The sequence below is a fragment of the Rhipicephalus microplus genome, chromosome X (assembly GCF_043290135.1).
Source record: "Rhipicephalus microplus isolate Deutch F79 chromosome X, USDA_Rmic, whole genome shotgun sequence".
NCBI lineage: Eukaryota > Metazoa > Arthropoda > Arachnida > Ixodida > Ixodidae > Rhipicephalus > Rhipicephalus microplus.
In genome coordinates, this window is record NC_134710.1 from 24,841,859 (window position 1) to 24,864,089 (window position 22,231).

Genomic DNA, 22,231 nt, shown 5'->3' on the forward strand with positions numbered 1-22,231 from the left:
AGTATAGAACCTTAAGAAAGGGCGCGATGAACGGTGCACACGTTTTGAGAAAACCGCGTCTCAGTCCGTCTGCAGTCCTAAGGTCTAAGTGTTCGAGAAGACCGTTCGTAAGAATGCTGTTTTTACCAACAGCTACGGCACCCATATTTGTCATGCATCTGTTCGTAAGCGAAGGCAGAACTTTGACGAACAATACGGAAATATGGAGGGAAAAAATGTGTTGTAACAGCCGGCTTTATCTATGCTATTTTCTATTTCTTTACCGTCACGCTGAAAGGAGGGAATACACACTCCATATTTTTATTACATTTGACAAGATTCCATAACAACCTTTTTGTTGTTTCGAGTTGAGAAGGCAGATAGTTGAAACATTATTTTTTTTCGAATGACGGATTTTTTGTTTACAGAAGTTTTGTGATGGTTTCAAGTGGCTGGCAAGTCTTAGAGGTGTTTTTTTTATTTTGTATATACCTTGTCCTGTTTACCGGTAAGGCGCCGCAGCTCACCATTACACGATGGCTTCGATTTAGCACGACGTGAAGTCTACAACCACGAAGGCACGAGGACTGAACGCTCGCAAATCGTTGCATAGCCTCTGATTCAAGGCGGTATCCGCGCGGTGAGTCATGATGTCTCGCGGGCTACCAGCGTCATGGACCACTGTCAAATGAACGCTTGAGCGCATCGGGACCGTGCGGGGAGGGAAAGGGGGCAGGAGCCTGCGTACTCCAAACTCCTCTGTTGAAACAAAGTTTTGCTCCTCCTCCGCCCGAAAAAAATTAGGCGGGCTGCACTGGCCTTGAGAGAGTTTTCGGGGGAGCCGGACAACACTGCCTCCGCGATTCTGCCGTGGGCGGCGTGGAGTGCATCCTTTATATGCCTCGTGGGTCATTGTGGGCTTCAGAAAAAGCCATCGTCTTCTTCTGTCGTCAACCGGCGGCGTGCCATTGCTTGTATTTGTATAAAAAACGGCGTTATTTCCCTGCTTGGAAAGATGACTGCGCTTATTATTTTCGAAACGCAAAAAACAAAAAAATGTGAGGTACTGGTGTGATCTATGGCATCGCGAAACAATCAATACATAATAAAAATATTGCCCAACTGCGATACATGTAAAATTTTCAAATGTATCGCGACACAGAAATACAAGTACTCGAATGTGTCTCTAAAACGCCATCGCAACGCTGGCCACCCCTGTGTGGTAGTTAGTAAACGTGCACTTGAATTTGGTATCGATGCGCGAACGTATATAGCGAAAAACCTTGCACGGGAACCTCGACAAGCTATTTTTCTCTGGTAGGTGACCACGGTTGCTTACACAGAGATCTGTGTGTAAATTCTCAGCATTTTTGCGACGTTCTTAGAAAGTAGCTCAAAAAGAACGATTATTCGACACTATTTCTATACGGTGGTAAAGACTCCAGAGAGGAGCGAGGGCACACACAAAGCGGTTCGAACATCTCTTGCCCCGCCGTGGCGGTCTAGTGGCTAAGGCACTTGGCTGCTGACCCGCAGGTCGCGGGATCGAATCCCGGCTTTGGCACTGCATTTTCGATGGAGGCGAAAATGATGTATACGTGCTCAGATTTGGGTGCACGTTAAAGAACCCCAGGTGGTCTAAATTTCCAGAGCCCTCCACTACGGCGTCTCTCATAATCATATGCTGGTTTCGGGACGTTAAACCCCACAAATCAATCAATCAGTTCGAACATCTCCAGCGTGTACGACAGGAGTGTCGGCGTAAGCAGGCCGGCGCAGCGCGCGTGTTTGCACGCAGTCGCAGATGGTTGATGGGTGCACCATTTTCAGGCTATCGATAGAATATCACACGGCTTCGGTGCGCCTTGACTACATTTTTGAGGATCACTGCTCAAGCGATGAGTGTATATGCCTCTCTCGTCCTTGGGTGGATGCCGCTAAAGACAGTCCTTATCTCTGCTGTCGCATTGCTCGCATGTTTTAATATTCTAAACGCGAGTGCGCCTCCTTGTATGTGGCACATGTGCGGCGATGTGAAATGTTGTGCGTGCCATACGAACGTGCCATGAATCTGACGTCGCATGGTGATGTACATTTGCATAGGAATGCGAGTCAACTAACGTGTTTTTAGGCGGTGTCGCTATGCGCCGCGGTTAGTGTTAGCTGCGTTCCGTTTATGTGGCCTGTTGGAGGCTCAGTCGTGGCCGCTCCGTATAGATTGTTTTTGTCTCGTGGGGTGATCTTGACGTGCTTATGGCGCGAAAAAAACACGAAAAAAGGACAAGCGCTTGTCCTTCTTAAGTGTTTTTTTTTTCGCGCCATAAGAATGAACCGATTCGCCCAACAAGTCATTCGGGTGATCTTGAATTGGCGTGTTCGGGAAATGGGCTTTTAGTTCGGTACAAACCGGAGCCCCTCTTCCTCCCGCTATAGCGATAACGTATACAGTTTACTATGAACGTTGCCAAGTACATGAAAAAAACACAAAAACAGCATCTATTTTGCGGTTGCCCACTGTTGGGGATGTATAAGACTGCGGACTCGGTGAGGGTTATGAAGGGGCTTTATTTTCCTCGTGACCCTAAACAAAGGGCCCCCGACCCGTTTGAGAATACAAGTGGTGTTCCCGAGCAGCCGGTCTCTCTGGCTGCCGTAGGTTGACCCCCGTAGCTTGCATGATCCTCTCCCGTCTCCGATGTCATCACGTGACCCGGCCGTCACCTCCCGGACACCAGCCACCGGGGTTGGAGGTCGAAACACAACGACGCTCGGTTCGAAAGCAAGAGGTGCGTTGACAGACAAATCCCTCTCGCTTCCGGCAACCATTCGGAGGAAGAGCCGTGGTCTGTCCATGATTAGTTTAACGACCGTCGGGGCGTCTCCGGCTCGCTGGGTGCGAGGAAACGGCGTGAAGGAATCCGCGGCTGCAACACCGATGTATTTTGGACAGTCTGCGAACCCGCTGTCACGCAACACCACTGTATACGTGCATACCTACGAAATGAATACGCTCGTTTCAACGTTAGCAGTAATCGGTGTGGAAACGCTAACTGAGACGGGTGTCCGCCTTGGTCGAACAGCGCCTACATGGTGCTGGGCTGCCCGAAGGTTGCGCGTTCGGTCCTGCCGTCGCATTTTATTGGAGGCGAAATGGTAGAGACCCGTATACTATGCGATGTCAATGCACGTTTAAAGAACACGAGATGGTCGAAATTTTCGGAGCCCTCCACTATGGCGTCTCTCGTAATTGTATAAGCGTGTCTTTGTGACGTAAAATCCTACATATTAGCTATTAAGTGAGGCTGGTGTTACGTCAGCAATGTGTGATCAGAATGAATCAACAGCTGTTATCAAGGCATTCCGAATAGCACAGTACTGGACATTCTGGTGAAACCTTGTGCCTAGTCATGGTATGTACACATAGCTCCTTCCCGACCCAACCATCACCGCCCATCATTCTTTTCTTCCCCTTTCCATTTTCCCCTGTGCAGAGCAGCAAGCTAGAGTGCGCTTGAATAGGCCGACCTCTCTGCCTTCGAATAAATCCTCTCTCTCGAACAAACTTTTACCTACTGTTACAAGCTGCCACTCTAGCGTCGCCAGCGCGAAGTCGGCGACGGGAATGACAGCAGGTTAGTTCGTTCCGTACGCAAGCAGAGACAGTGAAGAGATCAGAGACGTGAGAAAACAAAACAAACTTTACTCTAGTGATATCGCAGCACACGGTATCTAGTACAACACTTCAATACAACTAACAAAATACATCAACACTTGATACAACAAACAAAAAATACACATAAAGAACAATAAATCAGCTTACGAGAGAGAACTATTACAAACTACACAAACTAACAACCATAGAACCACGGAGGAGAAAGTTCGAAGATATAAACAGGTGAAGGCATACGTGTGATGACCGGCAGCGTTGCGTCCCCGACGATCGGATGCGAGAAGTCGAAGAGAGTTCTGGCACGACTGCGATGTCGGCGGTGTTGCAACGCTGGTGGCTCCGGGAGGCTAGTGCTTGCAGGTGACCTCGGGCAGGTTGAGCTAACTCGGGGCGAAGTCCGGATGTATACGTTGCAGACGTTAATATCGCGTCACAACTAGACGAACGGCTAAGTTTAGGTGGCCAGCCGATACAGAGCCACACTAAAAACTTCTAGAAGAGATACTTGTTGATCTGTTTCTAAACCATGTTGGTCAGCGACTAGCCTGCCTAGCAGGGCAAAATCCTGCGCTTAAATCCCCCTCGTGTCCCCTCGCTCTCTTCCTTGGGGACAAGAGACCTCTACATGGGTCCAATCATGCGCGTTTCATTGTTGGAAACTCCGCCCCAAAAAAAAATATACTGACCCCACCCCTTTTTAATTAGGAGAGGGCCCTCAACTAGCGAGAGTGACAACCTGTTGGGGTGCTGTCATACGGCTTGGCCACCAGAGGTTTTCCCACGGTTTCCCTTGTGGGAAGCGGTCAGACTGTTTGGCTGTCAGCCGGTGCGTCCCGTAGTCTAATCCTTGTTCGGGGTACATCGCGGCCTTCCACGACCCTGCAAACGCCGCCGTAGGTACAAAGGATCAAACGTCGGCGGCGACGTTCGAAGAACCCCCCATTCTGCTCTTCCCGGCTCTCTTTCATGGACCTGCCGTTCCCGCGGTCAGCGGGGTAGTACGGCGCCCGTTAATTGCCGTGACGCTGGGTCGCAAAAATGGCAGTCCGTAACACCTACTAACAAGTTTAATTAGTAACTCAAGGAAAGATTGATTTCCATTATACTCCCTCTGTGTTTAGAATAAAGGAATTAGCATTTAATAGTGACCTAACATTATGATTATTAATTAATTATTTATTTATTACAATTAATATTAATTATTAATTGCGCGTCATTAATAATTTCGCGATTTCTGAACTTTGAGCGAACGTAAGCGAAAAACGGTGCCCAGTATTTCTCATCCAAGAACAAGTAATATAGTATTACCTGTGTATTATTTTTTACGTACTGAAAAAAAGGAACAAAATCACAAACATGGCAAATCGCGCAAAATATCCGTATTTCAAAAATTTATCACTGGTTGATATGTGGGGTTAGGGTCCCAAAACTACCATATGATTGAGAGACGCCGTAGTGGAGGGCTCCGAAAATTTCGACCAGCTGCGGTTCTTTAACGGGCACCCCAAATCTGAGCGCACGGGCCTACAGCATTTTTGTCTCCATCGAAAATGCAGCCGGGGAGGATAATGAAGCTCAGTACATATTAACTTTGATACTTCCGCTATCCGGTTTTATCGCGTCTCGTTTCACTTCATAATTGGAATTAAACATAAGTGGTTTCCCAGAACCATCAAAGTTTGAAAATATTTTGTCAAAAAGTCTATTTTTATTTTTTTGAATAAAGCCTCTGATTGAAGTCAAGGACCTCATCTACTATTCTGCGTCAAAAAACGTTGTAATATTTTCGTTGCTCACAACTTGTAACGTGTCGCATGTGACCAAGTCAGCCTTGCGGCCGCTCCGTATGTTACACGTTGCAAATCGAATGCAAGTTCTTCAGAATTTGCCCTGCCGCGGTGGTCTAGTGGCTAAGGTACTCTACTGCTGACCCGCAGGGCGCGGGTTCGAATCCCGGCTGTGGCGGCTGCATTTCCGATGGAGGCGGAAATGTTGTAGGCCCGTGTGCTCAGATTTGGGTGCACGTTAAAGAACCCCAGGTGGTCGAAATTTCCGGAGCCCTCCACTACGGCGTCTCGCATAATCATATAGTGGTTTTGGGAAGTTAAACCTCACATATCAATCAATCAAGTTCTTCAGAATTAATATTGTAACGATCACAAAAGAACCACTCCTCAACAACAAATGCGCAGTCAGGTTTCATCGTATACAGCAAGCTTTGCCTTGCGGTCAGCCCGCTCAGTGACCAATACGCGGCAGCGGTCACTCGATGCTGCAATGCACTCAAGCTACACGAGTGTCTGGCTTCGACAGCTGACGAGCTCCGCTTGCGCGTGGGAACTGTGCTCAGTCGACGAATGGGCGATGCGTCACTGTGAAACCTAAAAGCGGCAGTAGTTGCCTGTCCTCTCGCTCGCCGTTGGTACCGTTAATCGGCTTGATCACCACGGCCACCGAGGATCGATTTAATCCGGCTCCCATTTAGTTTGGAGCCTGATGCGTAAACCAACCACTTTGCTACCGCGCAGCGTTTCTTATTCGCGCAGAATGGCTCGTTAGGCGCTACACTATAGGGATAGTGGCGCATGAGCATATTTTATTTCGGCTGCATGTTCCCTCAATGAGCGAGGTATAGCGGTGAGTGAGGCTGGGGCTTTTCTATCCCCGCGGATCGAGTGTCTCTTTCCGCGTTGTGTCATGCGTGAGATCACGAGTCGATCCAGTGTGCAACACCGCGTCACAGCGGCGCCGTAATGTTTGGATGCTGAACTGGACTGCATGTTTGGGCTCTCGGGCCTTCCGGGCTTCCTTCCGTTCTCCGTTTTCGTGCTGTTCGCGCTTCATATTTCTCGCTATACCGTGTGAACGAGCTTTTCCTTTTGTGCGGGTGGCGTCTCTCCCACGGACTTGCCGTGGCGACCGGTGAAAATGGAGATGCTGTGGCTCCTTTTTCGATCAGGCTGCATGTCGTGGAGGAGACCCGTCCCGCGCCGCGCGCAGTGAGCGGACGCAGATCACGAGCGCGCGCCGCAACGCTTCACCAAAGCCTCTGCTAATTTGACGCTACTATCTGAAACGTGGTGCTCCACGCTGAAGACGCCCTGCAGCGTAACTCGGCGGTATAGAGTTAAGCCATGTCGAGCGGCGCTCTTTTCACCATGGACTTGCTCAACGCACCATTTCGCTACCGCGAAAGTGCCCGCCGTGGAGGTATAACGGTTATGGTGCTGCTATCTTGCTGACCTGAAGGTTGCCGGATCGAATCCTGACCGCGGCAGCCGCGTTTAGGTCGAGCAAAAATGTTAGAGGCCCGTGTAGTTTGACGCAGGTGCACGTTAAAGGGGTACTCGTGGGTGCAACAGTTTTGCCCATTTGATCACATTCCTCGTTTTTGCGCCGAGCTGCACCGAAACCATGAAATTTGCTGAAATTGCGCCACGCTGCACCGAAATGTTCATTTCGTCTCAATTTTTTCTTTGTTGCGATAATTTGAGTGAAAAATGGAAGCCACATTAGCCACCCCCACCCGCAGTTTTGTCATCAATCAGTCTAAGCGCGCAGATTCTATAGCCCTAAACCACGGTATAATATATATATATATATATATATATATATATATATATATATATATATATATATATATATATATATATATATATATATATATATATATATATATATATATATATATATATATGACGCTATGATGTATTGGCGACGTGGCCTGGCTCATACGCCATGTTTATTCTAAAAGCACTTCTTCCTCATCTGCTTCTACCAACCGTCGCTACCTTCTTACGTCACATGATTCCCCCTCCCCCCGAAAGAATGCGTGAGCTACAATCTAGAAAGCATGAACAAATGGAGTCTTATAATAAAAAATTAATGCCAGAAAAGGCAGTAGTTCCATGCCACACGGCGGTTCCATGCACTTGCACAAAATGTTCACAGGAAAGGCAGTCTGGTGATATCTAGGAGACCTCAGGTGGGCGAGGTTGGCTGTTGCGTTCTGGAGAGCATAACCATGCTATCAGCGTTAAAAGTGATGATGGCACAACCTGGTTAGTATTGAGGAACAAACAAGGTTGGGAGTCCTTAAAGCGTTGGAAGGTCGGATGTCTCATGCGTTGGAATCTGAGTCGTGACTGCGACAGACGCTTTGCTTCTAAAATGCGTGCTTGTTGACGGATTGTGACGGCGTGAGGCCTGCGGGCTGGCGGTATGCAAGAAGTGTTTCCGCATCTTTCTTGGCGTTTTCCGTGGTGTTGCGGTCTGTGTAACTGCAGGCGCAGGGAGCGTCTCTGGCGACTTTCCTCTGTGCGAGAAAATTTGACGTCTTGGAATACTTTTGGGGTTAGAGATGTTATTTTCCGCTGTTCTTCAATTGGTGAGTGTGCTTCCGTTGAATTTCGCGTTCGTCGATGCCTTCGTTGCAGTCTATTTTGTTGTCGCATCAGGTTGCGTGCTTGGCTATGCTTGCTTTGCTGATGCTGCTCAGGAGATGGCTGTAGTGGCAAGCCTTCCGGAATGGGACATTCATTTACTTTGAGGTTTGACGCGTCCTGTAAACAGCTGATGCATGGTGAACAGGTTTCTTGCTTATCGGGCATGGTTGGTGGCGCGCCGTCATTGCTAACCTGTTCTTCAGAGGCTTCTGGGACGTGGTTGATTACGGACGCTTCTGAAAGACAACTGTGTACGAGGTTTGATGTATGATTTGCTTCTGAATTGGTTCGATTATTGGATTGGTGACCACTGCATGAGGGTACCACATGTGACGTCGCATCACCAGGTTGAAAATGCAAATTTTGGCAAGTCTGTGGTGCCGTAGAAATGAACTCTTGCGACAAAAAACATTGAGAGTTGACAGATAGTTTATCAGGGCTTCTTCTTCGCGGCTCACTATAAGTGGTTCTTGCGCCTGGTAGCATGCGACGTTCGATGCGTCTGAGCCTTCTGTGTTTGGAGTTTCTGGTGGCTGCGCACTGGACTGCAACACCGCAAAAGGGGTAGTTCGGTAAGGTTTGAGTTGTGAATGGCCCCCTTTCTGTGCAACTAACGATGCGAGCTGTTCTGGCGCATGAATCTGGGTGGTAAGCCAGGCTTGGCGTAGCATCGTCCGAGCTCCGCAGCTCTATCCCGACCATTGTGAGCGTGCTAGATGTGAGATGGACATTTTAGGCTCGTGTACATGGACGCGACGGGGGCAGGCTGAGTTGAGTGGCGGGTTCAGCTTACCTCGACGCGCCCGAGTTTATATGAACTCGCACGGACGAGTTGAGGTGAGCGGTGATCGCAGCGACGCTTTGCGTCGAGGCGAGCCGAAAGCCCGTCTTCCGGTACCGGTTTCCGCTCCTCCAAGCCTGCGCTCTCGCCGCTGTGGGCTGCGGTTGTGTACGAAGTTGTCGCACCGCCACCGCGATGGCTGTCTTGGTATTTTTTCTCAGTTTGCACCAGCTGTACTTTATGGTTGTGTTGGTGTCTTGGCTAACACTGCACAGCGCGATGGCAGCAGTGGTTCTGTTGCGGCACAGCGCTCGCCGCAGGCGTATCCGCAGCCTGAAGCACCGTCCCCTGTTCACCCCTGGCTGGTCTCGCCAGGAATTCGCCGTAATTCATGGTTTGTAACGCCTTTCATTTGTGTACCTGATGCTGTGGAAAATCCTTTGAAGCCCTACACGCGAGTCATTTTTTGCAGTAGTTGTGGCTTGTCGCTAATACGAATTAAGCGGCGCCCTGAACCTCGTTGAAAATTTTAAATTGAAAACAATAAGCAGTTTTTAAATGAAAATGACTAAAGACCCTCATCCATTGTTGGAACAAAGTGTACAGTTCCACCACAATTAAGTGCACCGTGTTCCTCTTGCCTCATACGCTCACCCTGTTTGGCTAATCTGATTTCTGTGGCTTTTGGACTGGACAGTGAGATCCTTACACGATGAATTTTTAATCTGAGGGCTTGTAATTTCAATTGGAATGCAATATACATTTTTGAGTAAGATTTCTATCGGCTTACCTAAAAATTCATACGGCCGCATACCATTTTGCCGTAATTTTACACCTCTATTTCTATTGTACCTCGTTTATGCTTAAAAATGAAAGTAATTTGCTATTTTTTATATTTCCTTGCAGGATTGGAGCAAATCACTCAGTTTTTTCTCGTTGACTAAAGCTAGCAACGTCGTTATTTCATCATCTGTCCACATAGTGCGTGGAGCCCGCGAGGATGTCATCGTGCCTAGCGCGCGCGTACCGGCCGACAGAGAAAGAGCAACGTCGGAGTGATGGGGACAGGAGAAGCGGAGACCGCGACGGGCGGGAGAGGTCACGAGCCGTCAACTCAGCGCGACCGGTTATACATGCCCTTTCTGAGCGCGGCGAGTTCGGTGAAGCTACCCCCTGTCTCCGGGTCGACGGGACTCGCCGCGACGACTCTCCGCCCCGACGCGTCCGCTTATACATGGGGAGGGCGAGTCCGGAAAACCTGTTTATTTCGACTCAACGCGCCCTCGTCGGGTCAATGTAAACGGGCCTTTTGAGTCACGAAAGAGCCAAGCGATGGAAAACCAGGAGGCGGGCCAAATCTGCGAGATGGGGAGTAAGCTGCTCCAATGGGTGAAGACTGATTTTCACTCTTTGAGTCATCTTGGTGTTGTTTGGTATTTTCCCCATGTGTCAGCTGGTCTACCATGAACAAGGCGTCCTTATGACACGAATAGTGACCGTTAGGAGCCTTTGAAGAGCTGCGTCGTAGAAAATCAGGTGGTGGACCGTGTATGCGAGACGAAGCATGAAAGGCATCAGTAGGGTGAGCGACGTCTCGTGTCGCATGTTGGTGCCACGACTTTGGAAATGCCGACTTTCGTGAACAAGGGAGCTGCGCTTGACGGTTGGGTTTTTCCCAATATACGCATGGCCTTCTGTAAGTAAACGCATGTGCCACTTCGTCTTGAGGCACTTATCGATTCGCGTTGGACTTTCGAATGCTCGAGAACTGCTTAGGAAATTGACGATAGTGTGCAGTTGTCTCTAGATGGTTGGCAATGAGTAAGTCTTGGTCATAGTCATTAAAACGGGTAATCATCTCCTCTTTGATTTTTTGTCATGACTCGTCATTCTCGAATATGTGAATTAGGTAAAATTTGAATGCCTCACCGGTGACGTAGTCGCTGAAGTTCGTAACCATCTCCCGTTCCGACCAAGATGCAGCGGTAGCGTGGAGTTCGAACAGGTTGAACCAGTCCTGTAAGGGTCCGTCGTCCGCTGATCCGGTGTACTTGGGGACGTCGAGGTCAGCCGATGGTTCTGTCATGGTGCTGGTCGTTGTCCTCCTAGGCGATGATTCGGTAGTCAATGTACGGTCAGGGCGTTTTCTGGGGAACTGCGTCGATGATGAGTGACTGATGAAGGGGCAGGGAGGTCTTCATCCTGTCGACTCGTGTGACGCTATGATGTATTGGCGACGTGGCCTGGCTCATACGCCATGTTTATTCTAAAAGCACTTCTTCCTCATCTGCTTCTACCAACCGTCGCTACCTTCTTACGTCATATATATATATATATATATATATATATATATATATATATATATATATATATATATATATATATATATATAATGCTTATTAGATAAGTACACTCGCGAACTGGGATCGCGACCAGAAAAAGTAACTACGCCGTGCGCCCATCGGTCCGCTGAACGCAGCAGATATCTATCGGCGGGACGACGCAACTTGAAGACAGAAATACGTTGCCGTATGTAGCCAGCAAACACGGCTGTGGCATGTTGGGAACTATAGCTGCAAGCGCATGCCGTTGTTACTGCGTGCGAACAAACTCGACGTGCTGCGAACAGCGGCGTTGCTGGCGACCACGTATAGTTGTCGTGCAATGGCACAGGAGACAGTTATTTGGTGCCGTCGCAGAACCAACGTGCCCGAGCCGTTTTTACTTTTATCTAATCAAACGCGCCTTGCATGTGAACGCAGCCGTTGGACCCTAAACCTAAACCCATCGTGAAAAAAAAAAGGGGGGGGGGGGTGTAGTAGTTTGAAAACCTTTGCCTTGTTCTAACATGCGCAGATCGCTGCTTAAGTCACCTTTGCCGCGTTACAAAAGTGATTTGCGGAAAAAAGTTTTTTAAGATTTGGCATTTGCTGTTAGCACGAAAGCCACGGAACACAGCACAGTTCGTTTTACTCATGCTTGTGTACTCCGAATCATTGGGAGTGCTGATATGGTCGCTGACGTATAAAAAAAGGTTACTGGCAATCATTCGGAGCACTATGCGACATATCTGCAGACCGAAAAAGTCAATGAAAAATGTGTTCCAGTTTTTTTAACACGAAAGTGTTTTCTGTCGGGGTCCGCCACAGCCCTGCTGACGTACTTCCGTCACGGAAGTGAAGTTGAAAAATATATACTAAAGAAATTTCAGAGAAAAAAGCCAGAAGGCCTGCAGTTGTCGCGAGGAATCGAACCAGAAACCTCTCGATTCCGAAAGCGGGAATCGACTGCCTGATGGTGAATGGTGCTCCACCGACGACTACTGACTCTCAGGCTATAGCCCTACTCAGGTCGCGGTATAGAATCCCGGCCGCGGCTACCGCATTTTCGACAGAGTCGAAAATGCTTGAGGCCCGTGTGCTGAGATTAAGGCGCACGTTACAGAACACCAGGTGGTCTGAATTGCCGGAGCTTTCTACTACGACGCCTCTCGTATCATACCTTGGTTTGGGGATGTTAAACCTTAGCAGTTATATTGTCATTCTTTTCAACCCAGCACTTACTCCATTTCTCCGTCGATTAGTGCAATAATGGATACTTAGGTGAGTTCGTACAATTTTAAACATAGAACAACCAAAAAAAAAAAAAGGCGGAACACTCAAAAAGACGCCCAGGTATAGCACTACAAGGAGGTCTGTGTCCACCTGGGAGGGGGCTGCCAGTTGAGTATGAACTTTACTGCATGCGCGAACATGCTCTGCAAACATTTCTCATGCAAGAAAATGGTGGTAACGAGTTATATAAAGGCGCCTCAAGATGCCACTGTTTTTTGCGATGCGCAGCTCAGGTTTAGATGAAAGGGGAGAAAAGAGAGAAAAAAAAAAACACTCGCTCGAGCACAATCTGCAGCTCTGTTTACTGCGAACGGGCGTGACCAGCGCCACATGTATTACAGTCATTTTTTTACGCCGATTACCGCTCATGCGCTGCAATCGTCGTTAAAGCGAGAGAGCTTGCCTCGTGGACGATTGTCTCGAAGGCACTCACTTGTGTAGAACCGGGTAATAATATTCTTTAAGGCTACCAACCACGTTGGCGCGAAGCGCGGCCGGGAGCTCTCAGAAGAGGGTCGAGATTCGACGTAAAGACAGTCCTTAGGAGCATCTCGCTCGCTGTATTTGTACTCTGAGCATATAGAGATTGTGGTGTGATTTTCTTGTGAAAGGATAAGGGAAAGAAAGCGCATACGCACCTGGCTGTTCGCGTCGCGTCCATATATATATATATATATATATATATATATATATATATATATATATATATATATATATATATATATATATATATATATATGGGATATGGCACAACGGGAGCGTTCTCAACAAGGATAAATATATTTATTTCCCAACAGTTTCGGGAGTGGTCCTCCCTTCATCCGGGGATGAGTTTACTGACATGAACTTCCAAACTTCGTTGCTGCCGCGTCCCTCTCGCCTTGAAAGATGTTTGCGAGAGTGAGAGGGAACTAAAAAAAGGAAAAAAGGGGGAGAGAAAAAAGACGAAAAAGAAAAAAAAGAAAGAAAGTAAAAAAGAAGAACCACTGTCAACACTGAAAACGAAACCAACTGTCCGTGTACGTCCACATACGGTTCTTATCACGTGCTGTTTGGTTCTCGACGTGTGTCGGGCCACCCAAGATTGTCGCCGCGGTGCCGGGAGGGTCCGTGACGGCGTGCGTAAAGGAAGGGTTTCCTGTTAATGGGTCGGTCGGCTCTTTACCCTTAATCTTCTATATATATATATATATATATATATATATATATATATATAATAATTCGAGGGGGGTGGGCACTTTGTTTCAACCTTGTCTGGCCATCTTTTGCATCCAGACGTCCTCTTCGTCGTTTACTCCTATACTGAAGTCGTCCGTCGGCAGAGTTTTGTTTGATTCCTTGGGCAGCACGCTTCCCTCGCTCACAGCTGTTTTAGTGAAAGAGGATGTATTTGTTGCGTTCATTCATGGTGCTATAATCAGCGTCTCTAAACAGACCGAACCTCGGCTCGAATTCAAGAAGCTATCCGCTCGCGAGAAGTATTTGCGAAATCTGCCATCGCCCTTGATAAAACAATCAAGGTGCGTGCGAATCGCCCAAATGTACGAATAGTTTTTCGAAATGACTGTGCAGTGTGTGGCGCCGCGCCTTCTTTGAACATGCGCGGCGCCGCGCACTGCACAGCTAACGAACTCTTACCGCCGTATTCAGAAATATTCCTCTACTCGACTTTCTCCCTTCACTTGACTGAGCTGAGTACTGCGCCGCTGCTAGGCTGGAAATGATGCTGCGCTACTCAAGAATCGCAGCAGATTATCGCTGATATGCAGTGACTTGCCGTGCCTAGGGAGGGCGCTCCCATCGGCTTTCTCAAGTGAAGGTGAAGCGTTGAGTGAAGGGACGTTCTGGAATACGGGGGTTAGCATCTCGACCGGTACGCGACATCGTGGTTTCAGGGCTCCGCTACAGTAACTAGAATATTCCAGCCACTGTAGCTTCGCTTCTGACCCGAAAGACGCCGGTTCGGTCCCGGCTGCGTCAGCCGCATTTCCGAATTGTAGAAATTCTAGACGTCCAACTGTTGCGTGATTTAAGTGCGCGCTAAAAAAAACCCCAGCTTGTCTGCCCTTGTTACACAGGCAGGCTAAACCACGGTTACGCTAACCGCAGTCAACTTAACTGCGGTTAGCGTAACCGTGGTTTAGGCTGTCTGTGTAGCAAGGGTATTACATGGGTATTAATTATCCGAAGCCCTTCACTTCGGCGTGCCTCGTGGCCTGAGTCGCTGTGGGACATCAAACGCCACAAAACGACCAAACATCTCTATATTGCTCAACGCTTGTCGTTTTTTTCTTTTCTTTGTTTTTTCTCTTTTGCTGTTTGATTATTATGTCTTGGGTTTGTTTGGGGAATCACCTAGCCAGTTTGTGGCTGTCTACGCGGTTGCATCTGATTAAACCGAGCAGTCACCGAGCCACAGTTGGTATTTTACCTTGGCCCAGCCGAATCCAAGAATAACCGGCCGTTGGGCGAGTTGGTGCGATGGCAGAGCACAGTGTGAGCCTGTCTGTGCTCTCTTCCTTGGCCTTTTTTTTTTTTTTTTTGCGCCATATTCCACCCACAACCGAATCCAAGCTTCGACATTTCTGCTTCCTTCTGGTGAGCTTCCTTTCACGTTGACGGCGGTGGGTGTTTGAGGGCTTCGGATTGTGTTCGAGGTGTCGAGTGGCAAGGCCAACTTTTTTCTCTTTCCCAGCGAAGCGCTGCCGAGGTCTCCTCGCCGCAGTGCTCGCCTTCCGCTGAGCGGTCGTAGTGGCGTCGCCGACGGCGGACGCTGTTCTCGGAAAACTCTTTCGGCGGGTCGCCACAACCATTGGGCGTCGCGGCCCGCCTTGATTGCGGCTCACCGGCAGGAATTAACTGTCGCGCCTCTCGCTTGCCGTGAAACGTTCCCTTTCGCAGCACAGAATGCACGTCACGCGCTATGTACCGCGCCGTACACCAACGGGCTCTGAATCATGCGCTGTCGTTTTCTCCTGTCGTCGGTCCGAGGGGCATTACTTTCGGCTATGGTGTGGCGTCGATGCGCTTAGCGGCGACATGCTGCGCTTTCACCCGACTTTTCTCTGCGGCGTCCGATGGGCCTCTCGAACATCTAGAACAGCAACAACTCTAATATTTTGCAGTAACAATGAGGATGACATGAAAAAATGACTCCCGTGTTGTGATAGTGCTAACATAAATATGCTGTTGAAAAGTGGTGAAAGCCTCGTGACCGGCAGGAAGAAACAAAAACAAATGGCAGCATTTGGCGCCATTTAAAAAGGAAATTTCGTGAGTAGTGTAAAACGGGAACGGATGATATTTGCATGAAACTGGTTCCGAGGCTCCCACCGACTGATATTTTGTCGCTTCTTTCTTATATATGCCCCAGTTTCGCAGTCTATAGTTCAACGAAACAAGCTCCGCCTCTGAGTGATTGGTCACACTCTAGTTTTGTTTGAAAGTATTTGTTGAAGCTCGAATGCGCCGCCAAGTTATTGATCAGCCGCCACAATCTCTGATGTCATAATGATCGTCGGTAGTTCGTAAGTAAACCAGCTCATTGGAAAAGCCACGGGTAGAGTACGCCGCCGTGTACAGCTTTCCAAGGATTACAAAAAAAAAAAAACATATGCTGCTTAATGAGCCTCTCTTTTGGAATTCAATTTACGGCTCAATATCACCAAAAATATTTTAAGCCTTCGAAAGCGCAATGTTCGAGTATTTGCGAAATTCTATTTTTCGCACTGTTTTTCTATCCGCACTCCGAGGGAAAACTGCGTAATATAGACGTACTTTATTATCAGCGTATACGTAATTAAAATATTTTGCTCTCACACCGTTGTGCTTTTTCTTTGCTAAAACTTCGCCGCAGTTATAGGTATTTGTGGCCTAAGTAGTTCTATATAACACTTGGGTAAATTTACTCGGAGCTAAGCAGAAGGTGGACACACACACATAGCGAGTATTTTGTAATATATATATATATATATATATATATATATATATATATATATATATATATATATATATATATATATATATATATATATATATATATATATATAAATGGGAAGACTTGCTTTTGAAAGTTCGGCTAATGAACCCAAGCTGGAACGTCGTATCAGCTTGGGGGGTTCATTTATTGTTTTTTTTTTTTTCACTCTTGGCGCAGCAGTGGTTTCGGCATGGGAGCAAATTCATTGACTAAGGAAGAAAATCTAGCACCACAAAGAGGGATTGGTTCAGACCGTATTCGAATTGCAGAGATGAGAATTTGGACAGTTTCGCCTCCGCAAGTCTGGCTGCGCGGCTCCACGTTCGCGGAGCACATTTTGCGAGCCGTCTGTAATATATACCTTCGGTTCGAGCAACACTGTTTCGGCGTCCTCCGGCCAGCTTTCGAAGACGGCACCGCCTGTGGCAGAGGCCGCCCATGAACAGCGTCTTCGACGAACGGAGAGGCGAACAGCTGCAGGTGTCGACACCTGCAGCTGATTCCGGCGCTGATCGCCCGCTGCACTTCTTCGCACTTTCTCTGGCGTTCGCCCTGGCTGCATCGCTCGACCGGCCGTTTTTGGTCGCCGTGTGCGTGGGAACGCTCTCCGGGTCCGCAGCCATGAATCACAGCCGGGGTGATATATGCCTTTCTTCATGCATATGTGCGCGTACGTATGTCGGTGACGGCGGCTCAGTTGTGCGCTTATTTGTTTTGAGCCATGCGGCCTTGAGTTCCGTTTATGTCGCTGTTATGAGATGGTGCAACACATTTCGCTGTGCGACTCTCTTTGCTTCGCTGACGTTGTGCGAAGCAGTTGGCGGAACTAACGCGCTACGTCTCTGCACTGTGCGTCTCTAGCCGATGTTCGAAATTGCTTATCTATAATAATAATTTATGGGGTTTAACAGTCCCAAAACCGCAATGTGATTACGAGAGATGCCGTAGTGGAGGGCTCCAGAAATTTCGCCCATCTGGGGTTTTTAAACATGTGCACAAATCTAAGCACACGGATCGCTATAATTTCAAAATTGCTATTTGTGTGCTGTTTCAGCGGTGGCCCTAAAGCGGGGGTTCTGCACCAACTGGCCGAACCAGCGCGCACCCAGCATTTGCTTGGCGCGCTCGTTGCGCTTCACTTATGTGGTTTGATCTTTTTTTTTTAATTGTGAGGGCATAGGTCGTATCTGTGAGTGTGTGTGTGTGTGTGGGGGGGGGGTATTTTCTAGGCAATGCAGATTTTTTTTTATTAAGATGCTATGACAGCAAGCACCCTATCGTTGTCGCAAAGAAACTCTACGCCGAGACGGAAAAACTTTGGCACACATCAGGTTACAGTGAACTGAATTAACAAAAATGGTAATTAACTTATCATATATTACGAAGTTTTAGGGCGTGAAATTTATGGCACACCCGTTTTTTATCCTAAGAAATGCATCTTTTAAATATATTAACAATTGAAATTCATGGCCCAGATTCAACCGATATCAAAACTGAGCTCTCCGGACGCGCAGGATATCTGGCACTTTTGTTACGTGAGTCCGGAACTTCGTGTGACGAACTTTGAAAAAAAGGCCCGTCGACGCAGAACAGCAAAAACGGCAAGACGTCTCCGTTTCACAAGTAAACCGCTCATTCTTTCCGTTCGGAGTGTAGGGTTTATCTCTAAATAAGTGATTCGAACTATTTCACTTGTCTGTGAGGAGGAGCACTACAGTAACTAGCTGCCTTCTGGTTTTACGCTCTACAATAAAACAAAAGATGGAAATAGTCTTGTGCACAGCATGAAAGGAAGTGATAAGCACTGCACACCAGACGCAAGAAGTAAGTGGTCCGATAGAGAGATGACTGGCAATTATTATTGAACAGATCATGCTGCAACGTGCCTTTTTTTTTTTCAACCATAACACAGATGCTGCGTTTCCTGCACCGCCCCGAGTGCTCAGCTTTAATATAAACTGAACAGGGGTATTCCTACTATTATCTCAAATTACGTGTTTCTTAGAATTTTTAATAGGTATGCCGTAACTGTCACGTCCCACAACGTACCAATAACAACTTCCCTCAAATTAATTAAAAAGTTAATTAACGAGTGTTTGTTGATTATACATGTGCCACACGGACACAAGAAATGACGTCCAGTAGTTAAAGAATTCAGTTCGTCCGGAAATTTTTTTCCCGCCTTGCTGCCACAAGTCAAAATTTAATGGCAATTGCCCTGGTGATGTGATTAATCGTGGCTTTTGTAATGACCAATTTTAGGGTAATAATAAAATATGAACACTCATTTTAACAACTCTACTTTGCGTTCACGAATAGCGAAAAGTACAAGTAAACATATTATGGTGCCATTAGCTTGAGTACGTTCCGCGCTTTTACTACATTTCAACCGACAATAACAACTTCGCTCAATGCATGTACAGTGTGTTAAAAGTTACGTATAATATGTTTTTGGTGCGATAGATGCCTTTTCGAATGTTTTTCTGTGTACTGCATTGAGTGATCATGTTTTGGCGTTGAGAGTACGCATTCCTCTGTCGAATGAGTTCTAGAGGTGACGAATGGCATTAAGGCGAATGCCATTTCTCCGTTATGGCACCGCGGAGAGGGCATTAAATCTTAAGGCATTAAGAAGGAGTTAACGCCATTTCCTGTGCCCGTGTGGCACGGGTATTACCCGTTAAAGTTTAACTGTGGGTGCGGCAATGTTTCTTTTTTTTTGCGTACTATAGAGATCGTTTGTGAAAAAGGCAGGGGCCTTTTACTGGTATAGCGTTATAATTTAATATCTTGCTTTGAAAAAGCAGCCTGTATTCAAATGTTTATAGAGCAATAAACTGTGTGCTCCATTGTAAGCACCAACCCAGTCAAGGGGTGTAGTGAGAGGGGGTTTCCGTTGTTACCGATGATCATTTCTATAGCATCATTATGCTGCCGAGTCAAGGGCTCCGTGTCCAATGCTCACCATTTTCAGGCATGTCAACTCTCGCAGCACTGCTTGACCACCTGAGGTTCTTCAACGCGCTCTTGCATCTCTTGTCAATGCACGGGCCTCTATAGCATTCCGCACCTCGGCGCCCGGTATTGAATTCGCATCTGGCTTGTCAGCAGCCCATGCACCGCCGCGGCGGCCTCAAGTTGCGTCGTTGAGCGCCATTTGCTGATTACGTCGCCCATGAGAGAAAAGCAGCGCGTGAACGCATTAGCAATGATGATTAATAATATCTTGGGGGGCTTTACGTCCCCAAACCACGATATAATTGCGAGGAATGCATAGTAGAGGGCTCAGGGAAATTTCGACCATCCGGTGTCCTTTAATGTGCACTGACATCGCACATCGCGGTAACTGACTGGATTCCCAGAAAAGGCAAGCGGGTTAGGGGGAGACAGATGGTTAGGTGGGCAGATGAGATTAAGGAGTTTGCGGGTATGAATTGCCAGCAGCAAGCACAGGACCGGGTTAACTGGAGGAACATGGGAGAGGCCTTTGTCCTGCAGTGGACGTAGTCAGGCTGCTGCTGCTGCTGCTGCTGCTGCTGATGATGATGATGATGATGACATCACACAGTACACGGGCCTCTATAGCATATCGCCTCCATCGAAATGCGACCTCCGCGGCCGGTTTACACTCATTTTGGCCGCTAAACTCTACGAAAGCCTCCTGAAGGGCTTTTAAGGCGTGATTGTTGCACACGATTATCGAAAACTGCGCTATTGAAAAGGCACAAAGTACACGCGTGATGTAGCACATATCCACGTTTCACATTTCGAGTACATCCTGTTGGCCTCTGTATCTGCCTCAATTTGTTCCGTTTAATTTTTGGCCACGTGTTTCAAGTAACAGTATGCTTGCTCCCATACAAGCATGAACAATGCTCCTCCCACCCCCTTGTATACCGCAGCCGCTAACGTGGGTCTGCACACCCCCAGGACAAAATCCTGCCGACACTCCCGGCCGGCAGGCGTCGGCTTAGCGTGAGATGAGGCCGAGAGAGGAGGCGGATGTCGCTACTTTATTAAAGGAGGGAAAAAAATGTAGGTACTTTATAAAAATGAGATAGGCTGATAATGATATTGATTTTCGAATAACGCGTTCGATGCTCTAACCACAGAGCTACCACAGCGGCCTCTGATTTTGATTTTAAGAAAACCAACGACGGGAACGATGCATTTCATGCAGCTTTTTGAAGAAGGAACAGAAGAGCACTGTCTTTTTTTTTCGTTCTTCTCCTTTTTTAACCTTGCGTCATGTCTTTCAAGTAACGGTGCACCAGACGATGCCCATGCTGCCGCCATGTTCTTCTTCGAACCCCGAGGCCACGCACGGTTTGGCGTACAAGATAGAACGCAACTTGCGCGTCTCTGTCTTTCGCAGCTCCGCGTATCCCCGGGCTAACCTGCAGAGAGAAGCGCCTATCCTGCTTCTCACCGGGTTGTTTATTACTCGCCTGATCACACGTATAGTTATAGCGTGAGAACAGAACGACGACTAAGGGACAAGAAGGGGTCGTTCTGTTCTCGCGCTATAACTATCATCTCATACCAATATATATATATATATATATATATATATAATAACGCGTTCGATGCTCGCGTTATTCGAAGGTCGTAGGTTCGATTCCTGCTCACGGCTGGTTATTTTTTCAGCCACTTTTCTTTCTTTTTATTTACATTTCATTGGTACTAATAACTTCCCCTGTACATTCCTTGGCAATACTGTCTGTTAGATCTCATTAATATTGTGTTAAAACACGGAAAAACGAGCCCTTAGGTATACACTTCTTTCCCTTATATATATATATATATATATATATATATATATATATATATATATATATATATATATATATATATATCCCTAACCGCCACACTTCTATGTCACACGTATACACGTTACAGCGGCGCCAGCGCACGGCGTGTAGACGATCGCTTTCAGAGTTGCCAGCTTATAATAAGCGGATTTGGGCCTATTTTTTCGCCGAGTCACTTGCAGAATACTGTACATCTTAAAAAAACTTGTGGCGCACGAAAAAGACATGGACATGAGAAAGACGATGGGAGGATGCGCTGTCTTTCTTTATGTCCGCGTCATTCTCGCGCGCCGCAAGTTTTTACGGTGTTTCACCACTAAGAAGCCTATTCCTACATCCTTTCAAGAATTTCGCAGTCGCTTGTCGCTTTTTTTCTTCATTTTTTTTTCAGCAAATATATTTGTGATTATAACGTTCGCCTATGCACGTTTGCCGTTCACTAATAACGTGTTTGTCGATGACCGAGTTGAATGCATAGGCGTGCCCAGGGCTCCCCATTAAGGAGGGCAAAGCTAATTCATCGCAACCGCTCCCCCCGCGGGCCGTCGGTCGTGCTAAGTCAATGTACGGGGCAGATTTTGCGCTTCCGCCCCCTTTAGGTGAACTCTTACCAATTCGCCCAAGTATCAGTGCTGCTGAGGGCGCGAGCAGCGTTATGAAGAACACAGCTGCCAGATAGGATTTCAGAGCTTGTAGGTTGCCGGCTGATCTAGCCTTGGGAAACTTGCAGTCAGTTGCCTCGCTCGGATTCCTCTTTTCTGTTCATATGGAACTAATTTCCTTTTTTAAAGCGAAGCCATGACGCAACCAAAGCGGTGATGCGGGCTTATTAGTTTGAGTCACTTGTATTTATAATCGTAGCAAAAAAAAAAAAAACCGACGCAGACACAGGTAAAGAACGCATACACAGGACGGGTGCTAGCCAGTATGAATTCAATGAATATTCAACTAA

At 47.4% G+C, this 22,231-nt stretch overlaps 1 protein-coding gene across 7 annotated transcripts in view; it reads left to right on the top strand.

The window, feature by feature from the left end:
* Ae2 (anion exchange protein Ae2) overlaps window positions 1–22,231 on the top strand; it is a 289,588-nt gene that overhangs the window by 146,704 nt on the left and 120,653 nt on the right. Inside the window, exon 1 of one of the 7 annotated variants that reach the window (XM_075881989.1) lies at window positions 17,086–17,105. The exons of the other annotated variants lie outside the window; for them this stretch is intronic. The gene's annotated coding sequence lies outside the window, so the exon portion shown is untranslated. Of the gene's footprint in view, window positions 1–17,085; window positions 17,106–22,231 lie in introns of those variants that run through there. 7 annotated transcript variants of the gene reach the window in all.